The sequence below is a fragment of the Galeopterus variegatus genome, unplaced genomic scaffold, assembly GCF_000696425.1.
Source record: "Galeopterus variegatus unplaced genomic scaffold, G_variegatus-3.0.2 Scaffold9280, whole genome shotgun sequence".
NCBI lineage: Eukaryota > Metazoa > Chordata > Mammalia > Dermoptera > Cynocephalidae > Galeopterus > Galeopterus variegatus.
The window spans coordinates 63,910-69,728 of record NW_007735391.1 but is presented as its reverse complement, the minus strand read 5'-3'; the positions used below and the strand labels follow the sequence as shown (position 1 = coordinate 69,728).

Sequence of the window (5,819 nt, the reverse complement as noted above, 5' to 3'; positions counted from 1 at the left end):
TGTTTATTGGAGGACATGGTGTTTCTGGCAACTTTTCTGGGTTTTTAGCCAAGGAAACTCATAAATAAAAGTGCCTTAAGACCCTGCTTTTAGGTAGAAGTAATAGATCAGTCTGGAAGAGTGAATTCCTACTGGAGCTAGAGAGAGAGGAGTGTATTGCCTGGCAGCCCCATACTATAGGTCATGGTATCAGGAGAAGAAAAAAATACATGCCACTGGGGAGTTATGGATACCTATCTGCTTAAAACTGCTTAAGAACTTCCACTTTTTTTTTTTTTTTTGCCTTTTTCGTGACCGGTAAGGGGATCGCAACCCTTGGTGTGGTGTCGTCTGCACCACGCTCAGCCAGTGAGCGCACCGGCCATTCCTATATAGGATCTGAACCCACAGCAGGAGCAACGCTGTGCTCCCAGCACTGCGCCCTCCCGAGTACACCACAGGGCCGGCCCAATCCTTATTTTTCTTGATCTTGACAGATTTGGCATCCTTTTGCCTGGCTGTGAGCAGAAAGTCCTAGATGTCTTCAATTTTTCAAGACACACCCACGAGGCAAGCATGGACAGGGCGTGGACCAGCAGTGCCCAAGACACACAGCAACCAGTGAAAATCAAGGAGACTGGAAAACTTTACTGTTGTCTTCTGATGAACAGAACTTTTTGAATTTTGATGAAGTTCCATTTATCAATTTGTTCTTTTATGGAAGGTACTTTTAGTGTTTTATCTAAGAGTTTGTTGCCTGACTCAAGTCACAAAGAATTTCTCCTATATTTTCTTCTATATGTTTTATTGCATTCTGTACACTGACAATGAGCAATTCAAAAAGGAAATTAAGAAAGCAACTTCATTTACAATAGCATCAAAAAGAATAAACTACTTGGAAATAAATTTAACCAAGAAGGCAAAAGACTTGTACATTGAAAACCACAAAACATTGCTGAAAGAAATTAAAGAAGACATAAACATTTGAGATATCCCCTGTTTATAGATTGGAAGACATAACATTGTTAAAATGAAATAATACCCAAAATGATTTGCAGATTCAATGTCAAAATCCCAATTTTTTTTTTTTTTAGAAATTGAAAAACCATTCTACCATTAATCTAAAATCTGAAGGGACCCTGAACAGCCAAAACAATCTTGAAAAAAGAACTCACACTTTCTGATTTTGAAACTTATTTAAAAGCAATAGTAATCAAAACAATGTGGTACTGGCATAAGTACACACATACAGACCAATGTAATAGACTAGAAAGCTCAGAAATAATCCCTTGCATATATGATCAATTGATTTTTGACAAGAGTGCCAAGACCATTTGATGGTGAAAGGACAGTGTTTTCAACAGATGTTGCCAAAAAAAACTGGATATCGGCATGCAAAATAATGAAGTCTGATGGAGTTTGGATTATTGTCCTCCCAAAACTCATGTGGAAATCTGATCCACAGTGTGGCAGTGTTGGGAAATGTTTGAGTCATGGGGGCGGATCCCTCATGAATGGATTCATGCTCTCCCTGGGGGTTGGGGGTAGTGAGTGAGTTCTTGCTCTATTAGTTCCCTCAAGAGCTTGTTGTTTAAAAGAGCCTGGCACCTCCCCTCTCTCTCTCTCTTGCTTCCTCCTGCCCTGTGATCTGCTTGTAACTGCCAGCTGCTGCCACTTTCTGCCATGAGTAGAAATAGCCTGAGGCCCATGCCAGATGCAGCTGTCCCAAAATCATGAGCCAAAGAAACCTCTGTTCTTTATAAATTACCCGGTCTCAGGTATTCTTTTATAGCAACAAAAATGGACTAATTCAAAGTCATATCTTTTACTTTACACTATATACAAAAATTAAGTTAAAATGGATCGAAGACCTAAATGTAAGAGCTAAAATTGTAAACCTCTTAAAAGAAAACATAGGGGGAAATTTTTATGACATTGAACTAAGCAATAATTTATTGGCTATGACACCAAAAGCACAGGCAACAAAAGAAAAAGTAGATCAATTAAATTTTATAATAATTAAAAACTTTTGTGCACCAAGGAACATTATCAAGATAGTGGAAAGACAACCCACAGAATGGGAGAAAATATTTGCAAGTCATAGATCTGATAATAACTTAATATCTAGAATACATAAAGTAATCCTACAATTCAACAACAACAAAACCCAATTTAAAAATGGGCAAATGACTTGAATAGATATTTCTCCAAAGAAGATATATAAATGGCCAATAAGCACATGAAAAGATACTCAACATCAGTAGTCATTAGAGAAATGCAAATCAAAACCACAATGAGATAGCATTTCACACCCATGAGGATAGCTATTATCAAAAATATGAAAAATAACAATTGTTGGGAAGGATGTTGTATTAGTCCGTTTTGTGTTGCTATAACAATACCTGAGACTAGGTAATTTATAAAGAACAGAGGTTTCTTTGGCTCATGATTCTGGGACAGCTGCATCTGGTGCAGATCTCAGGCTGCTTCTACTCATGGTGTAAAGAAGCAGGCAGCCAGTGGGTACAAGCAGATCACATGGCGAGAAGAAGCAAGAGAGAGAGGGGGGAGGTGCCAGGGTCTTTTAAACAACCAGCTCTTGAGAGAACTAATTGAGCAAGAACTCACTCACTACCCCCACCCCCCAGGGAGAGCATTAACCCATTCATGAGGGATCTGCCCCCATGACTCAAACAGCTCTGAACACTTCCACACTAGAGATCAGATTTCCACATGAGTTTTGGGAGGACAGCACGTCCAAACTGTATCAGACATTGAGAAATTTCAGCCATCATGCATTGCTGGTGGGGTGTAAATTGGTGCCACTGCCTGTAAAACAGTTTGTCAGTTCCTCAAAATATTAAACATGAAGTTAATTTATGATCCAGTAATTCTACTCTTAGGTATATATATCAAAGAGAAATGAAAACATACATCCACACAAAATGTGTACATAAATGTTTATAGTAGCATTATTCATAATAGCAAAAAGTGAAAACAATAAATGTCCCCCAACTGAAAAATGGATAAGTAAAATATGGAATGTCCCCACAATAGAATATTACTCAGCCTTAAAAAGGAAGGAAATTCTGGCCAGTTGGTTAGCTCAGTTGGTTAGAGCATGGTACTAGTAATGCCAAGGTCCAGGGTTAGATTCCTATACTGGCCAGCCAGCAAAAAGCAAAAAAAAAAAGGAAGGAAATTCTGACACATGGAGTTCACATGAATGAACTTTGAAACATTGTGCTAAGTGAAAGAAGCCAGACATAACAGGCCACCTATTGTTTGGCTCCGTTTGTATAAAATGTCCAGGAAAATACACAAAATCAGAAAGTGGATTTGTGGTTACTATGTGCTGGAGGGTGGAGGAATGGGGAATGACTGCTAATGGCTACAGAGTTTCTTTACCGGGTGATGAAAATGTTCTAAAATTGATTGTGGTGATTGTTATACAACTGTGTGAATATACTAAAACCCATTGAATTTTAAAGTCTGAATGGGTGAATTGTTTAGTATTTGAATTATATCTCAATAAATTTGTTAAAAATTATAGTATCAGAGTGAGGAAAATGACAAAATAAAAATATCTGAAAAGTTTTATAAAAAGGCAGTCACATCCCTGAATAACCTGACTCTCCCTCACCTTGATGGAAGGTTTGTTCCCAGGAAAGGGTAAAACTGAAGATTTCTGGACTTGGGGCATTAAGTATGTTTGAGGTAAAGTGCTGTCCAGAAAGCAGGGAATTAAGTGAAAATTTATACCCCAATTTTTAGACACTCTCACTTTGTTCTGTTACCCTGATCCTAGAAATTTACTGTCAAGCAGGAGGCGGAAAGCCTCTCCTCTGAGGAATTGACTAGTCCAAGGAATACCTAAAGAGACTTACATTGGGGGTGCCTAGAGTAAAAATCCAAGTGATGTTCTACTTTAATAAAGACCAAATCACCAAATATTATGCAGGCATACATAGCTTTCAAACAACTTTTTAGTGATTTGTTCCTTAACATGAGCAGATCGTCAAGGACCACCATGTATTGAAGGAAACATCTTAGATGAACTACAGAGATTAAAAAAGCAACAAAGCAAATAAACTCCAAGGTGAGAGAGACAACGTAAGCAGAAAAAGAAAACTCCAGTAAATACCACCTGTAATTGGGCTTTTGAGTCCAGCCAAAATGAGGTGACAGGGACTGGATTTACTCTCCCTGAAATAGCTTTAAAAAAATAACAAAATTTATGAAACAATAGTTTTCAAGACATTGGACATCAGGAAATGAAAAAGTGTGATCCCTGAGAAATGGAAACGGTGTGACTCGTGCCATCCAGTTGCCGCAGCTTACAAAGCAGGGCATGGTGCAGAGAGGACAACAGCACCGGGAGCCCAGCAGATGTCCTCATGAGTTAAGGAGATGGAGTTGGGAGCAAGGGGAGGTAAATCTGGCTAAAGTTCACAGGACAGGGTACCGCAGGAGAGAGCTGCATGGAGAGAGAGAGAGAGAGAGAACTCAGGAGATCTGCGGGGGACTGCCGAGTACTGAGATGATGAGTACTAAGCAGCAAACGGACATGAGAAAACCACCTGAGACGGGAAAAACCATGTAAAGGGGACAGAGGTAACAGTGCCAAGCACTCACAGAGGCCATGAAGAGTGACTGTTCCCACCAGTCAGAAAACAAAACCTCAAAATCCACAGGACATCAGAATACTAAGAAGGTATTGCCTCCATAGTGGAGAAAATTAAACCTAAAGTAGATGCTAGTCTGCTTCAGCCTTAAAAGCAAGACTAGAAAGGACCATACTGTTTCTAAGCAATTTTACTGCATCCCAGAACAAAGCTCATTCCCAGAAATAATCTCTATATTTCATATAAGGAGTTTTCCTCGATACATGGTGATCTTTGGCAATTTGCTTATATTCAAGAATGAAACACTAAAAAGTGCTTTGGTAGCTATGTTTGCATGGGTGATATTTGGTGATTTGGTAGGGCCTTGCTTGGCTTTTACTTAGAGGACCTTAATGTAAGTGTCTTTAGGTCTTTCTTAGACTGGTCAATTCCCAAGAAGAGAGACATCTTGCTGTGCTAGAAAGTAAAGAAGGGTCAGAAAATAATGAGACATACAAGAAAAAAACAAGCAACCCAATCAAAAAATGGGCAAAAGAGCTAAGCAGGCATTTCTCTAAAGAAGATATACAAATGGCCAACAGTCATATGAAAAAATGCTCAACATCACTCAGCATCCAGGAAATGCAAATCAAAACCACACTGAGATACCATCTCACCCCAGTTAGGATGGCAAAAATCCAAAAGACGCTGAAAGATAAATGCTGGCATGGTTGCGGAGAAAAAGGAACTCTCATACATTGTTGGTGGGAATGCAAAATGGTACAACCCCTATGGAAAATGGTTTGGAGGCTCCTCAAACAGCTGAAGATAGATCTACCATACGACCCAGCTATCCCACTGCTGGGAATATACCCAAAGGAATGGAAAACATCAAGTCGAAGGTATACCTGTTTCCCAATGTTCATTGCAGCACTCTTCACAATAGCCAAGAGCTGGAATCAACCCAAATGTCCATCATCGGATGAGTGGATACAGAAAATGTGGTATATCTACACAATGGAATACTACTCAGCTATAAAAATGAATGAAATACTGCCATTTGCAACAACATGGATGGACCTTGAAAGAATAATACTGAGTGAAACGAGTCAGGCAGAGAAAAAGAAATACCACATGTTCTCACTTATTGGTGGGAGCTAAAAAAAAATAAAAACAAAAAACAAATCAATTCACTCACATACACACACACACACACACACACACAAAAAAAAAAAC

At 39.0% G+C, this 5,819-nt stretch overlaps 1 pseudogene; it reads right to left on the bottom strand.

Annotated features, from left to right (window-relative positions):
- The window catches only part of LOC103609162, a 1,719-nt pseudogene extending 1,188 nt beyond the window's left edge, over window positions 1-531 (bottom strand).
- Between the last annotated feature and the right edge of the window lie 5,288 nt (window positions 532-5,819).